This window comes from Equus caballus, chromosome 1 (assembly GCF_041296265.1).
Source record: "Equus caballus isolate H_3958 breed thoroughbred chromosome 1, TB-T2T, whole genome shotgun sequence".
NCBI lineage: Eukaryota > Metazoa > Chordata > Mammalia > Perissodactyla > Equidae > Equus > Equus caballus.
The window spans coordinates 187291918-187309074 of record NC_091684.1 but is presented as its reverse complement, the minus strand read 5'-3'; the positions used below and the strand labels follow the sequence as shown (position 1 = coordinate 187309074).

General features: G+C 36.8%; 1 protein-coding gene across 27 annotated transcripts in view; it reads right to left on the bottom strand.

Annotated features, from left to right (window-relative positions):
- MIPOL1 (mirror-image polydactyly 1) overlaps positions 1-17157 on the bottom strand; it is a 302394-nt gene that overhangs the window by 283042 nt on the left and 2195 nt on the right. For all 27 annotated transcript variants that reach the window (XM_023624241.2, XM_070274371.1, XM_070274338.1 and 24 more), the window contains exon 2: positions 16478-16579. The gene's annotated coding sequence lies outside the window, so the exon portion shown is untranslated. The remainder of the gene's footprint in view (positions 1-16477; positions 16580-17157) is intronic.

The window sequence follows — 17157 nt, the reverse complement described above, 5'->3', positions numbered from 1 at the left end:
AAATTGACAAACCCTTACCCAGACTAAGAAAAAAAGGAGAGAAGTCTCAAATGAACAAAATTAGAAATGAAAGAGGAGAGATTGCAATGGATACCACAGAAATACAAAGGATCATAAGAGAAAACTATGAAAAGCTGTATTCCAACAAATTGGATAACCTAGAAGAAATGGATAAACTCTTAGGCTCATACAACCTCCCCAAACTGAATCAAGAAGAAGTAGAGAATCTGAACAGACCTAGAAGAAATGGATAAACTCTTAGGCTCATACAACCTCCCCAAACTGAATCAAGAAGAAGTAGAGAATCTAAATAGACCAATCACCAGTAAGGAGATTGAAACAGTAATAAAAAACTTGCCAAAAACTAAAAGTCCAGAATCAGACAGCTTCTCTGGTGAATTCTTCCAAATATTCAAAGAAGACTTAATACTTATCCTTCTCAAACTCTTCCAAAAAACTGAAGAGAAGGCAAAGCTCCCCAACTCATTCTATGAAGCCAACATTACCCTGATACCAAACCAGACAAGGAAAACACAGAAAAAGAACATTACAGGCCACTATCACTGATGAACATCGATGCAAAAATCCTCAACAAAATACTGGCAAATCGAATACAACAATACATTAAAAAGATCATACACCATGATCAAGTGGGATTTATTCCAGGGATACAGGGATGGTTCGACATCTGCAAATCAACATGATACACCACATTAAAAAAAAGAATAAAAATCACATGATCATCTCAATAGATGCAGAGAAAGCATTTGACAAGATACAGCATCCATTTATGATAAAACTGCCAAATAAAATGGGAATAGAAGGAAAGTACTTCAACATAATAAATGTCATATATGACAAATCCACAGCTAATACCATTCTCAATGGAGAAAAACTGAAAACTATCCCTCTAAAAACAGGAACCTGACAAAGATGCCCACTTTCACCACTCTTATTTAACATAGTATTAGAAGTCCTAGCCAGAGGAATCAGGCAAGAAAAAGAAATAAAATGGATCCAAATTGGAAAGGAAGAAGTGAAACTGTCACTATTTGCAGATGATATGATTTTATATCTAGAAAACCCTAAAGAATCCACCAGGAAACTTTTAGAAATAATAAATGAATATGGTAAAGTTGCAGTATACAAAATCAACATACAAAAATCAGTTGCATTTCTATACACTAACAATGAAGCAGCAGAAAGAGAATTTAAGAATACAATCCCATTTCTAACTGAACTTACGAACAAAAAGAATAAAATACCCAGGAACAAATTTAACCAAAGAGGTGAAAGACCTGTACACTGAAAACTATAAAACATTGTTGGAAGAAACTGAGGAAGACACAAAGAAATGGAAAGCTATTCCATGCTCTCAGATTGGAAGAATTAACATCATTAAAATGTCCATACTATAGATTCAATGCAATCTCTATCAAAGTTCCAATGACATTTTTCACAGAAATAGAATAAAGAATCCTAAAATTTATATGGAACAACAAAAAACCACGAATAGCCAAAAGATTCCTGAGAAAAAAGAATGAAGCTGGAGGTATCACACTCCCTGATTTCAAAATATACTACAAAGCCATAGTAACCAAAACAGCATAGTACTGGCACAAAAACAGACACGCAGATCAATGGACCAGAATCCAGGGCCCAGAAATAAAACCACACATGTATGGACAACTAATTTTTGACAAGGGAGATAAGAACATACAACGGAGTAAGGAAAGTCTCTTCAATAAATGGTGCTGGGAAAACTGGACAGCCACCTGCAAAAGAATGAAATAGACAATTATCTTACACCATACACAAAAATTCACTCAAAATGGATTAAAGACTTGAATGTAAGACCTGAAACCATGAACATCTACAAGAAAACATAGGCAGTACACTCTTCGACATCAGTCTCAGCAGCACATTTTCAAGTACCATGTCTGACCTGGGAAGAGAAACAACAGGTAAAATAAACAAATGGGACTACATCAAACTAAAAAGCTTCTGCACAGCAAAAGAAACCATCAACAAGACAAAAAGACAACCCAGCAGCTACGAGAACATATCTGGAAACTATATATCTGATAAGGGGTTAATATCTAAAATATATAAAGAATTCATGCATCTTAACAACAAAAAGACCTAACAACCCAATTAAAAAATGGGCAAAAGATCTAAACACACATTTCTTTAAAGAACAAATACAGATGGGCAACAGACACATGAAAAGATGTCCAACATCACTAATTATCAGAGAAATGCAAATCAAAACTACATGGAGAATCACATCACTCCCATCAGAATGGCTATAATTAACAAGACAGGAAATAACAAGTGTTGGAGAGGATGTGGAGAGAAGGGAACTCTCATAGAGTGCTGGTGAGAGTGCAAACAAGTGCAGCCACTCTGGCAAACAGTACAGAGATTCCTCAAAAAATTAAGAATAGAACTACTATACGATCCAGCTATCCCACTGCTGGGTATTTATCCAAAGAACATGAAAATACAAATGTGTAAAGTTATATGCACCCCTACGTTCAGTGCAGCATTATCCACAATAGTCAAGAATTGTAAGGAACCAAGGTCCCCATCAAGGGATGAATGGATAAAGAAGACGTGGTATATATGCACAATGGAACACTTCTCAGCCATAAAAAAGGATAAAATCTGGCCATTGGTGACAACATGGATAGATCTTGAGGGTATTAAGCTAAGCAAAATAAGTAAGAAGGAGAGAGTCAAATACTGTATGCACTCACTCATAAGTAGAAGATAAAAACAATGACAAACACACACACAGAGACAGACTGGATTGGTGGTTACCACAGGGGAAGGGGGGAGGGAGGAGGATGAAAGGGATAATGAGGTACATGTGCGTGGTGGTGGATTGTGATTAGTCTTTGCATGGTGAACATGATGTAATCTACTCAGAAATTGAAATATGATGTATATCTGAAATTTATATAATTTTATAAACCAATGTTACAATAAAAATAAATAAATAAATAAATCAAAACTTGAGAGCATCTTCTCTAACCACAATGTGAAGTTAAAAACTGATTTAAAAAAAGGAAAATTCTATGCTCAGAAATTAAATTCCCATATTTTGAGAAATTAATAAAGTTCCCATATGTTTAGAAATTAAGAAATAAGTCAATGAAAAAAATCATAATGACACTTAGAAAATACTTTGAACTCTACAATAACAAATTCCACAGAGCAAAACTTGTGAGATGAAGCGAAAACGCTACTGAGGTAAATTTATATCCTTAAATATATATATTAGGAAAGGAGACTGAAAATTACTGAGCTAAGCATCCACCAAAAGAAATCAGAACCAAAGCAAAATAAGCCCAAAGAGATCAGCAGAAAAAAATGAAGAGCATAAACTAATTAAATAGGAAATAAATATACCACTGAGAAGATCAATAAAGCCAAAAGTTGGTTGTTTGAATAGACTAAAAAGCCGACAAACTCTGTAAAACTAAACAAGAAGAGAAGAGAGAATACACAGATAAACAATATCAAGAATAATAAGAGATTATTAACATGTTAATGGCAATATATTTGAAAATTTAGATGCGATAGACAAATTTCAAGAGAAAAATAACTTACCAAGATTGACTTAGTAGATACAGAAAGCTTGAGTAATCCTATAACTTTCAAAGAAATTAATCAGGAATGGAAACTATTCCTGGGAAGTGGCATATCCCAAAAATTATTATTATTTCAAATTTATTTGGAATTATTCCAATCTTACTTAAAAATGTCCAAAGAATAGAAGATAACAGCAAAATCTTTATGAGGATAGGAAAAGTTTGGATACCAAATCCACAGAAGAATAGTATAAGAAACAAAAGAGCTGTATCTCATTAACGAACACAGATATAAAAATCATAAACAAAAATATTACCAAACAGAAATCCGCAATATAGGAAAAGTAATAATGTACTGTGTCTAAGCTGCGCTTATCCCTTTATGGATTTAGTCAATATTTTTAAAATATTAATACTAACGTTAAAGAAAAATCAAAGGATATGCAAAAATCTATAGATAAAGATGAAGTATCTGATAAAATTTAATATGTACGTCTTTAAAAAAAATTTTAAGGGCCAGCCCCATGGCATAGTGGTTACGTCTGGTGGCCAGTTCATGGGTTCAGATCCTGGGCAGGGCCCTACACCACTCATCAAGCCATGCTGTGGTGGCAACCCACACACAAAATAGAGGAAGACTGGCACAGGTGTTACCTCAGGGCTAATCTCTGTGCGGCAAAAAAAAAAGAGGAAGATTGGCAACAGATGTTAGCTAAGATTGAGCCTGCCTCAACCAAATAAAAAAGTAAATAAATAAATAAAAATTCTTAGCATTCTAAAAATACAATAATCTGATAAGCAAAATCCTCTAAGAATGGTGAAACATTAAAAACTGTTCCCTTGATACTGGAACGAATCAAGAATCTTGCCTATTCACACTTCTTTCAACATGTACACTTAAGATCTTTGCCATTACAACACTGTAAAACCCCCTGGGGAGAAAATAATACAACTTTATTAAGAGACATAAAAGAAAACCTAAAGAAATGACGATATTTACCATGGCCACGGACTGGAAAATTCAAAATTATAAAGTGTCAGTTCTGTTTAAACTGAACGCAGGCAAGTCAATCAGGATTCAGGGGCAGAGTGGGTGGGTAAAGGCATCTATGAGGGTCACTGAAACAGCAGTGGAATAAATTAGAAGGACAGGGGCCAGTTAACCAAGGCTTCCATACGTTACTTTCTATTTAATTGGAAATTTTTAAACATTCCTCAAAAATATCTACTACACATGTAGTTGCAGTTAAAATTCAGAAAACAATCCATGGCCCTTTTCTGATGACTTACAGTATTATCTAATTTTGAAACTCATAAATATGCTTCACAAGGAACTCATAAATATAGTTCAGAAGTGAAAAAAAGAACTACAGAAAACTGAAAAATGTTTTGCAAAATCTTTTTCAGAAATGTTTTTTTCCTTCAACTAGTGGAAAGAAAATTAGTCATTTAATGTTTCTGTATAATAATTTTAGGATCATAAAATCAGTGTCTCCCTACCCCCACTAAGAAATGCTTGACCAATGTTTACAGGTTTAGAGGGGCTGCCCGCTGTCTCTATGTGAACACACGGCCATCGGAGCGCTTGTCACAGTGCGTATTAACTATTTACTTATCTGTTCCTGCCAGTTAAGCACTCTGAAGGCCGGTGGCTCATATTTCTCATTGTTGTGCTTGACTGGTAACACTCAAGAAATGTGTTTTGAATTAATAAAAGCTCATTTTATAGATAAGACTCTAAGAGAGGTTAATTTACCAGGTTATAATCTCACAACTACTAAGTAGCAAAGCTATTCATTCATTAATTTATTCAGCAAGTACTTATTGTTCTGGGTTCTAGATTTTAGGACTAAAACCTAGACCTTCTGCCTCCTACTGCAGTGCTGTTTTCATAAAAGTAGAAAAAGAAATCTCACTTTTTTTTTTTTTTTTTTTTTTTTTTTTTTAAGTAATGAAGTTGCTCTCCTAGGACTACGGTGGGGAAGGAGAAACTCCTGTTAGAGAACTCACTACTGAACCAAAACTGCCTGTCCTGCTAGTTAAACATGAAGAGACCAGAGAACCTAGGGATCAAATTCCAAATCTTTTGGCTAAAAACAATTCAGCAACAAATCAAAAAATCTGGAATAATATAAAAATCAAAATTATTACATTTACTCAAAATCAAGACTAAAAAAGCTCTGTGATTTGCTAAACTGTATATCTGGAGCCTTTGATAAAGTAGAACAGTTTTATTTTCTTCTATGTAAATACCTTTTTTATTTTATTTAGATGTTCTCTAAATAATAATCAGTTAAGCACATAAAGCTATAGCAAGACAGTAACACTAAGAGAGAAACGAATTTTAAAACTACTAAGAACTTAAGTAAATTCTCTAACTTTAAAATGTTTCACCCAGGACATTTACCACTTTCAAGTAAAATTTCTTGGAGAGTTATTTCTCAGTGATAAGAACCAAAATGTGAAACTGGCACATTTGCAATCACACCGTAAAATAAAAACATTTTTTGTACAGAACTTATGGAATTCTAAGCACTTCCTGCTCCATAAAAAAGTGCAAAATCTAGTTATTTTCACAGCTTTCTCACTCACCTAATTTGACAGTAACTTTTTTAGCAATTCACCCTGACTGAGTGATCCAAAAAATTCACCTTAGTTTTCATGGGAAAAACACTTTTTGTAATATTTCCATTAGCTTCTTTAAATTTAATTTAAATTAATTATGATCACTGATACAACTAAAATAAAGAGGTTTTGGGACAAACACAAGTGACGCTTGGTAAGTATATAAATCAACTGAACTAGGAGGTGCAGAAGCATCTACAAGGGATCAATCCACTAGCCTGAGCATTATGCATACCACAGGTATCAGTCATTCTATTTACACCAAAGGGAATGCACAACTTTAGTTATTCTGGCAAATCATTAAGTGGAAGTCATTTAAGATAATCTCAACTATATATAGAAAATCTTTTTACATTTTTGGCCATAGGGTACTGACAAAGTAGAAGGATAGACCAACAGAAACTTAGCAACCCTATGAAAGAAACCAACTATAGACATTCCTCACAGGTGACTGGGACATATTTTTATACATAAGGAATAAAATTAGATTTTACATGTGGTTATATAACCAATAAGCCACTTATTTAACTGTATTAGTATCTGGGTTACTTAATTTAACTTTAGGATTATCTCACCAGACACATGCCCTGGTATGCTACGGAGCAATAACACTGGCATATAGCTCCATCTAGTGGAGAAACAGACGTTGCCAGAGCTTATGCTTCCGCCCTTTTAATTAATTTCACAGTAAACTTAACAAAACTGGTCTACATATAAATACACCTGAAAACGAAATTAACTACATTGAATAAATTCAGAGAACTGAACACATGAAGAGACTATAAAGTGTAAACTGGTCACGTCCTTGGAGAAATTCACCATCAGATTTGAATGGTGGGCACCTTCTGGCAACATTAAAAGGCAAGAAAACAGAGCCTCCCTTAGACTCGACAGAGGAACACAGCCCTACTCACATCTCCACTTTGGTCCAGGGGGACCCATTTCAGATTTCTGACCTGCAGAACTGTAAGATCCTGAACTTGTGTGACGTCACTAAATTTGTAGTGATCAGTTACAGCGATTACAGCAGCAACAGGAGACTAAGACACACGCCTCGTGAGTTTCCAGCTCTCACACCACCTACTATGTTCAGAGACATTTTCAGCTTCTCTTATGGAACAAATTTACAATAGAAGACGGATGACAGTCATGAACCAACTGGAAAGAAACTGAAGTCTCGATGATCAGAAGCCTGACAAGAGGCCTATCTCCACTCCCGCTGGAGGGGTTATTTCTGTTTGTTTTTTTTTTTTTTGAGGAAGATCAGCCCTGAGCTAACATCTGCTGCCAATCCTCCTCTTTTTGCTGAGGAAGACTGGCCCTGAGCTAACAGCCATGACCATCTTCCTCTACTTTAAATGTGGGATGCCTATCACAGCATGGCGTGCCAAGCTGTGCCATGTCCACACCCGGGATTTGAACTGGCAAACCTTGGACCGCCGAAGCGGACTGTGTGCAATTGACCGCTGCGCCACCGGGCCGGCCCCTGGAGGGGTTATTTCTCATACCACCCAGAAGAGAGTCCTAACCCAGCACAGCCATGTGTTAGCTGAAATGTAAAACACCTTCTGAACAGAGCTCCCTCTCACTCAGGTACTCCCTACAACTAGTTCAGGCTGACTACTGTGGAATCATAAAGTGAATATTTGGACAAGGTGCTTCCAGTTATTAACTCTGTAGCCTCTGGCAAATCATATATCAGGGGGATATCAAGGGGTTAATGGTCACTAAAATTTCAGATTAGACAAATAAAATTTCCAAAACAAAAATAGCTGCTAGGTTTTCATTTTATACAGTAAGGACTTAAAAAAATTGAAGCAACTATCTTCTATGATCTTGAAATAAAGAACATTTTAGCAGAGCATACCTTCAAAAAGGACAAGCCTTTAAATTGAATAACTGACTCTGTCAAAAAGCCAGGAGGATTCCAAGAAGACTCTAGTAGAAGTAGCATAATTTTTGAATCTCCCCAAATATCTCCATGCAGATAAAGCGAGTGACCAGGATAGCAAAACCAAACCCATAAACAAAACATCTACCACAAAAGTAGGTACCAAAACACAACACCAACAAGCATGAGATCCACATGACCTCAGAAACTGCGCAAGAAGAAGGAGATGGAAACAACTGGAGCAAAGCGCTTGCTCTCTGAGCGCCAGGAGCATCCCTAAGGCAGCAGGGACGCTCCCAGGAAGCCATGAGAGCGCAGAGGTGTTGGTCAGGTCTCAGGGAAGGCGCTGGAGCATCAAAGCCTTGGAACCTTCAGAACACTTGGACCCTGAGGAGACACTGGAAACAGTCTAAATTCAGTGGGAAAGGCACAACAGGCACAGGGACGGAGTGAAAGGGAAGTCCCCGTGAGAGCTGGGAAAGGGAAGGCCCGGGAGGTGACACAGCCAGGGGATCTCAGAAAGTAACTGACAATTTTTTAAACTTCTGAAAAACAACAAGAAACATTTTTCTAAATACTTACTTTTCAATCTTTTGACAACTCATTTAGAAGATTTCAAAGGGCTTAAAAATCATATTCCTTAGAACAAAAACAATGGTTACACTCTAACTATAATCACTGGGAAAAGTCAGAGGTGACCCAATATTAAGGACAAATGATGCTGAATTCTTGATTTTGTAGAAATCACAGACAACAGACAAAAATATTAGATACAAATTCAAAGCTCTGACCAAATGACCATATCCTATAGAAAATAGTCCGGAATACACTAAAACAAAAGTAGAAAGAAGCAAAAAAGATCACCCCTCACATAACCACCAAAATATAAAATACTCTTAAAATCTTAGTGCGTTCCCTTCATCATTTCTGTTTTCCAGATTTATATGTGTGTAATCAACGTCTACACATATTTGATTTTTTCACAATATTATATCACATGCATTTTTATTCAAATCACTTCAACGGTTGTTTAATATTCCACTGGATGGCAAGATCACATGGTGAACAGCACTAGAGGAAACATGTCTGGCAGCTTTTTAGAATCTCATTAACATCAATGTGGCAGTGTTGAAGAGAAGTCTAAATTTTTATCCACTGATAGGCAAATAATACAATCTTTTGTTTTTCAAAGTAATTAGTAAAATTAAGAATATATTTTAGAAGAAAAACTATTCCAAAAGACTTTGTGAAGATAATCATTTTCTTTAATTTTTCACGTATATTTATATGTAGACCAAACATGAGCTTCCAGAACCAACCAGCTACTAATCATCTAAGGAAATATTTTAAATGAGCTTTTAATTCTAAAATGGTAACAAACAAAAATATAGGCATTTTAAAGATGTGTAGGTAGATTTTAATTTAAACTAAGCTGAAAATTAATCACCTGCATGAAATAAAGGCAATAGGAATTAAGCCGCTGAAATCCTAACCCAAGTTTCTTACCAGTAAAGAATCACAAAGAAACTCAGTGAGTTTTTGTGTACGAACCTCCTAAGTTACAGTTCACTTACCCAAATGAATTAGAATAATCTTGCCCACTGTGCCAGCTCATGCCACTGAATCAAATGTTCTACTTTGGGACAGCATAAGCTACATCACACACTATCTGCAGCTCCCATGCTGGCAATAAGCTGTTTGACATAAATTAAGGAAATGGCTTCAATTCACATTAAATTTAAAAGATAACAAAAGTAATACAGTACTAATTAGTTTCCAGACATGCTGCTTAAAAATGAGGTCTGTCATACTTCAGAAAACACTTTATTAAAAAGAACGAATATAAACGTTTAAATTTTCTTCAGTTTATACGTATATTGTTGAGACTTAACGCAAAATAGCATTTCAACACCCAACTGCAAACAGGATCTATAAGAAATTACCATTCAAATTCCAAAAATTTTTCTAATTACATGATGAATACTTATATCCTTGTACCTTAACATAAAATTACATGATCTGAGGTCATACTTGATAAGACGTTACTTCCTAAAATCAAAACATTACTTACAATAAATAAATACATAAATAACAAAATGCACATTGTAGGGAAGGAAAAACTTCATCCTCTTTGGATCCCTGGCTGGGCCTTCTGGCAGCATCCTTCCATCTTTGGAGATGAGGATGCTCCTTTCAGTAGAAGGAGGGCACCTCTCACATGAAGCTCTTAGGACCCGCTCCAGGGGAGCAGGGGGAGGTCAGAGGGTCCAGCCTGCACCTGCTGTTTCTCAAATTCCTTCAGTTTAAAATATTCATCATGCCAAGGCGCCATACTATGGGGTAGCGTGTTCTGAACCCTGTCAACACAAAATGAAAATATGCTACAAATTACCCTTTCCTAACTCTATTTTATTTTATTTATATATATTATTTACGTATTTATTTATATTGTATTTAGGATTATAGAGCACAGTGAACAAATAATGCAAATACTAATCAAAAGTAAGCAGGACTGGCTATATAATATATATACTTCATTGACTGTTGACCAGCCTTGAGTTTTGGGGTTGAAAACTGGATATGCTTTTCAATACCCTTCAAAACTGAAATCATTGTGACGCTGTGTTCTAATCAGCAGCTAATATGGCTGGTTACGAAGACTGATGCTGATGCTGGCATATTCAATTCTTTTCTCTTTTTAAGAAGCCTATTTCTGTTTTCTCTCTCGAAACCTTTCAGGATATTTCTTCATTCTTAGTGTTGTGAAATTTCACAACCATGTGCCTATGTGTAGGCTTTTTTCCCCTTAATCTTGAGCATTCTTAGGAACAGAAACAGAATGCTGGACACGCAGTTTTTAATGGTTGGGGTTAGAGAATTTAGGATAATGTTTTGCTGTCATCTTTTTATTTATTTATGTTGCCTGAAAGAGTTTATAACGAGCACATATCGTTTTTGTAAAAATTATGCCATTAAAAAATAACAAGAATGCCCCACAATGTGCGTTAAAGTTTTCAATGTGCAAACAGATTCCACAATTCTACTTCTAGAAATCTGTGCTCCAGCAAAGGGTGCAAACATACACAAACAGGAATATCAATTGCAGTGCTGTTTATAGTATTTAAATTAGTAATTAAAAAATTAAACAAACTATGGTACATACACACTTTAAACACTACGCAGACATATATTGACATCAGAAGACGAATAAAATATTAAGGGACTGCCCTGGTGGGCTAGTGATTAAGCATGCCTGCTCTGCTTTGGTGGCCCAAGGTTTGCAGGTTCGGATCCTGGGCACAGACCTACACTCTAGTCATCAAGCCATGCTATGGCAGCATCCCACATACAAAATAGAGGAAGACTGGCACAGACGTTAGCTCAGGGACAATCTTCTTCAAGCAAAAACAGGCAGATTGGCAACGGATGTTAGCTCAGGGCCAATTTTCCTCACCAAAAGGAAAAAAAAAAAATTGAATTAGAAGGGGTAGTTTTAAAATTGTAAAGTATAACTTCTGTTATATTAAGAAAATTAGGGGCCAGCCCCATGGCCGAGTGGTTAAGTTCACACGTTCTGCTTTGGCAGCCCAGGGTTTTGCGGGTTTGGATCCCAGGTGCATGCTGAGGCAGCATCCCACATGGCACAACCAGAAGGACCACAACCACAACATACAACTATGTACTGAAGGGCTTTGAGGAGAAGAAGGAGGAAAAAAAAATTAAAAAGCAAACAAACCAAAAGGATATGTCTGGATACATATACACATGTAAGGAAATGCATAAAGAAAGGTCTGAAAGGATACATTCCAGGACGCATGCAGCCTCTACGGTAACCACTATAAGAATGGTAAAGTAGATGCAATTTCCAAAATAAAAAGTGAAATAATACAAAATAGGAATGGATGAAATGATCCAATTACCAAACACTCCAATTGAAAGACAATGATGTCCCAATTTAAAACTCTAGTTCTATGATGCACACATTAACCAAAAGAAGACTGACACAGCTATACCGAAATCAGAAAGAGGTCACAGATTGCAGAAGACTCAGGAAACTTAACTAAATACAACTTGAGACCTGGACTGGGTCCCAGAACAGAAAATGAACATTAGTGAAAAAACCAGTGATGTCTGATAAAGTGTATAGCTTAGTGAACAGTATTGCAACAACATTAATTTCTTAGTTTTGATAACTGTACTATGATCATGCGTTGTGTTAACATTAGACGTGAAGGTTTTACAGGAACTCCCTGTACTATTTTTCCAACTTTTTGGTAAGTAAAATTATTTCAAAATAGAAAGTTTAAAAAAACAGACTAGACTTTTTTTTTTTTTTTAAAGATTTTATTTTTTCCTTTTTCTCCCCAAAGCCCCCCGGTACATAGTTGTGTATTCTTCGTTGTGGGTTCCTCTAGTTGTGGCATGTGGGACGCTGCCTCAGCGTGGTCTGATGAGCAGTGCCATGTCCGCGCCCAGGATTCGAACCGACGAAACACTGGGCCGCCTGCAGCGGAGCGCGCGAACTTAACCACTCGGCCACGGGGCCAGCCCCAAAACAGACTAGACTTTAAAACAAAAAGCATTACTAAAGATAAAAAGGGACACTTCTTAATGGGCAAAATGGTTCAATTCATAGGAAGACAGACCAACTGTAAAATTATACACTTCTAATAATATGACCTCAAAATAAATCAAAAATTGACTTCTACTAGGGAGAAACAGAATCCAGAATTACGGAGAGAGATTTAACACACAGTAAACTGTCAGTAATGGTCAATCAAGCACACACACACGCGCACACACACACACACACACACACGCAAATCAGTAAGGAAAGAGATTTTAATAACAGCATTAACAAACTTCACCTCATAGACACACACTGTACCCATCAACTGCAGAATTCACATCGCACACACTCACACTCACACATTTTTTTTTAAAAAAAACAACCAAATACAAAGCAAGTACTTACAGGTTTCAAATGATTATTCAATTCAAAATATTTTGATGGTAGTTATATGGGTGTTAATTTTTTATCATCCATTAAACTGTTTACATATACGTTATATACTTTTCTTTACGTGTGTTACATTTCACAATAAAGTTATTAAAAAGTTAACTGATCTATGTCATTTATCTACGTACTTATTTGTTTTTACAGTTTTTCAAAACTTGTTCCACAGCAGCAAAATCCTCAAAATAAAACTATGAAGATGGGAAGGTGGTATGCTTCAACAGAAAATAAAACAAGATTCAGGATTAAGGTTCTAGTAAAATGATCCCTGTTGTATTCTAGTAGCTTCCAAAACCCATAAATCCAAGGATACTAAAGGCAATTCTCAAAATAATATTTATATATAATCAAATCACCCTAATGCAGATCTATGGATAAAAAAGAGTGGACTACCAGGCTATATACATCCCAAACAGAATAAAATCTAATTAAAAATGCCTCCAGGGGGGCTGGCCTTGTGGCCGAGTGGTTGGGTTCATGAGCTCTGCTTCAGCAGCTCAGGTTCACTGTTTCAGATCCTGGGCGCAGACCTATGCACCACTAGTTGGTCTATGCTGTGGCAGCATCCCACATACAAGAACTAGAATGACTTACAACTATGTACTAGGGCTTTGAGGAGGGAAAAAAAAAAAAAAAAAAGAGGAAGATTGACAACAGATGTTACCTCAGGGCCAATCTTCCTCACCAAAAAAAGCCTTCAATCCTTCAATACAGACAATACCTGATACCATGCCAAACTCATGCCAACTGCCAAAAGCAGTTCTATGGTAAATTTGTTCCATTGGTCATCCATTTTAATGAAACCCAAACCAAACTCAACATCAAAGTAATCATCTCTTTATGTTGCCAGTTTTGAGAGAAAACAAATACCTAGCGATTAAGTTATAGTCAAAAGAAATACAGAATTTATAGATAAATGGTTATTTTATTTTTCAAAAAGTAAAAGTAACATATTCTCAAATATATTTAAGATGATAAAAACAGAACAAAGTTCTGTTCACAAAAACTACAATGGACTACCTCTTTTCTTAAAAATTTTCTGAAATTAATAAGAGCAGTTTATTAGTCATCTATTGCTGCCCAACAAGTGACCCCAAAACTCAGCAGCTTAAAACAACACGTCTGTTATCTCAGTTTCTGAGGGTTAGGAATCAGGTGATGCTTAGCCAGGCCCTCTGGCTCAGGGGCTCCCCCGAGGTTGTAATCGAGGTGTCAGCCAGGACTACAGTTATCTCCAGGTTACCTGGGACCAGATCTTCCAACTTCACTCAGTGGTTGTTGGCAGGATTCAGATCCTAGCGGGTTAGTGAACTGTGACCTTAGTTCTTTGCAGGCTGTTGGCCAAGGGCCACCCTCAATTCCTTGACAGGTGGGTCTTTCTATAGGTCAGCTCATAACATAGCAGCTGGCTTTATCAAAGGAGCAAGCAAGAGAGGGCAGCAAAAAGGAAGCCGTAGTCTTTGGTGACTTAATCTCAGAAGTGACATCCCACCACTTCTGCCATGTGCTACTAGAAGTCAGCCTCCAGGTTTAGTCTCCCCAAAGGGGAAGGATTACACAAGAGTGTGAATCCCAGGGTTACCTTAGAGGGTTCCTATCACAAAGAGCATAACAGAAAGTCACCGGAATAAAAGTCAGGAGAACTGGATTCTAGTAACTAGCTGACTAAATACAATCTCAAATTCTCAGTTTTCACTGAAAAAACTGAGAGGGTAGCCTAAATGACCTCTAGAGTCATTTAAATTCTAAATTCTGTCCTTCTCTACTGTATCTTTTGGAAAAGATTACCAAAGATTACAGATACTTGGTCAAAATGCCTCATTTTGCAAAACAAAGTCGAGTCCCAGGAAGGTTAACACAAACAGGCAGTGAGCTGCAACCATTCTGCTCTTACGCCCAGCGCTCTTCGCACTATAGCGCACTGCCTTTGCAGTCAATGCCCTAAAACAGCCCTATCCTCTCTTTATAGTAGTCTTAAAGTCCAACAAACTCAAAAGAAAGAGAATAATAATGCAGTGCTAACAACAGCAGCAGGAGTTGATTAATGTTGTGCATTATCTCTTTTTCTCCCATCAACCCTCCAGTTATCTCTGTAGGCGGCAGGTGCTTGTATGAAAGTGAGCTAGCCTCAGCCCATCCCCAGTCCCAGGTATCTGAACATATTAGTGATAAGATCATGTGCTGGAAGTAAAGAACAAAAGCAACAGATCATAGATCATAGCAGAGAAACACAGCCACCTTAAACGAAGCAAATCCGATTAAATATAACCTCAATGAAGTATCTAAAAATACAAACTGCAACAGAAAAGACAATGTTTGTCGCCACTGGAATCCTGCAAAACAGAGTTCCAGACCTCAACAAAAGCAATGCAATGCAGGCACTGTCCAGGGGAGTAGGTACTGTAGGAAGCTAATGACGACAACCGGACTGACAGATAGATCCTTATTAATACAGAAACATCAGTCAGGAGGTGGTACCATTAGACATTTGTACTACCTAGATACCCTATTGGCTACTGTATGAGATCAGGAGCCAAGGCAGGGGGGCGGGGGAGGGGCACCTGTCAGAGAATCCCCTCCACCAGCACATACCCTTTACCAGCCTTAATAATTTGTAATGACTCCAACTTTGATTCAAGAAGAGCAGAGAAAACACTGTATATGAGTACAATTGTTTTGTGTGGGAACTACAAAGTAGGAATGTATTTGTATTACTCAAAATATATGTATATATACACGTATATAAATGCATAACTGTATCTGAAATTTCTATATAGGAAAGACTTGGGGAGAGCAGTGGGTTGGTGGTGGAAGTTGGGCCTAGTGGTTTATCTTGCATAACAATCAAGTAAGACTGAAAAAAAACTCAATTATCCATACCCCAAGCCTCTCATTAGCAATATATATCTAAATATATACCTAAATTCACTTCTATAAACCACCTAAAAATAAGAAAGTTTTAGCTAAAAATGTTAACATAGGCTGAAAAAATATTCAAGGAAAGTTTTTGATGGTACTGAGCAAAAGGCAGAGGGCCCAAAGTAAGAGTAAACGAACCGGAGAGCCCAATGGGGCATACAAGGAAGAGAGGACTGACATCCTGGGCACGGGTGCCACAGTTGAGGTTCATGGCCGAAGCAACAGCCCAAACTTTATTTCCAACATTAGGAGTATACTCTATCAGGTAGATATAAATTTCAATCAAGCCATCCTAAGATGGAACAGCTCAAAAGACAATATCCATTTCAAAGTATTGCAAAAAATATTTTATGCTTCTTTATACTTTTTTACTCAAAGTATCCAGAACTGTCTGGATACTCATCCCTCTTTTCTTTTCTCACTTCTTACCTCTCTCTTGTTCCTCAGCTTTAAAGGGATGGGAGAAAGCAGGAACAAGAAGGACAGTTCCGAGAAGTCTCAAACAGGTCTCCAACTAGTCTTGAGGTAAAACTGATAAAAAGCAAAGAAAGTGGGTTTAGAGATTTGAAATTTAAACCCAAAACACTAGAGCACACTCTACTTAATACCACTACGTATTTATACTTCTCCATATAGCCCATGTCAGTTAATGACTTCACCACCACCAATGGGCAAAAGATTGAATGGTCATTTTTGAACAGTCATTTTTCAAGATAGCAGGGGTTAGCAAACTATGAAAAAAGAACGAACAAAAGAAAGGAAGGAGAGAGGAGGGAAGAAGGAAAGAAGGAAAGGAAGGAAGAAAATACAGTCGGCCCTCTGTTATCTGTGGTTCCCTTTCGGCAGATTCAACCAACACCCAGTGGAAAGGCCTACAACAGTCGCATCTGTACTGAACACGTACAGACTTTTTTTCTCATCATTATTCCCTAAAAAACACAGTATAACAACTATTTACATAATATTTATATTGTATTAGGTATTATAAGTAATCTAGGATGATCTAAAGTATATGGGAGCATGCATGTAGGTTATATGCAATTATTATGCTATTTTACACATGGGACTTGAGCATCCGCAGATTTTGGAATCCGCAGGGGTCCTGGAAC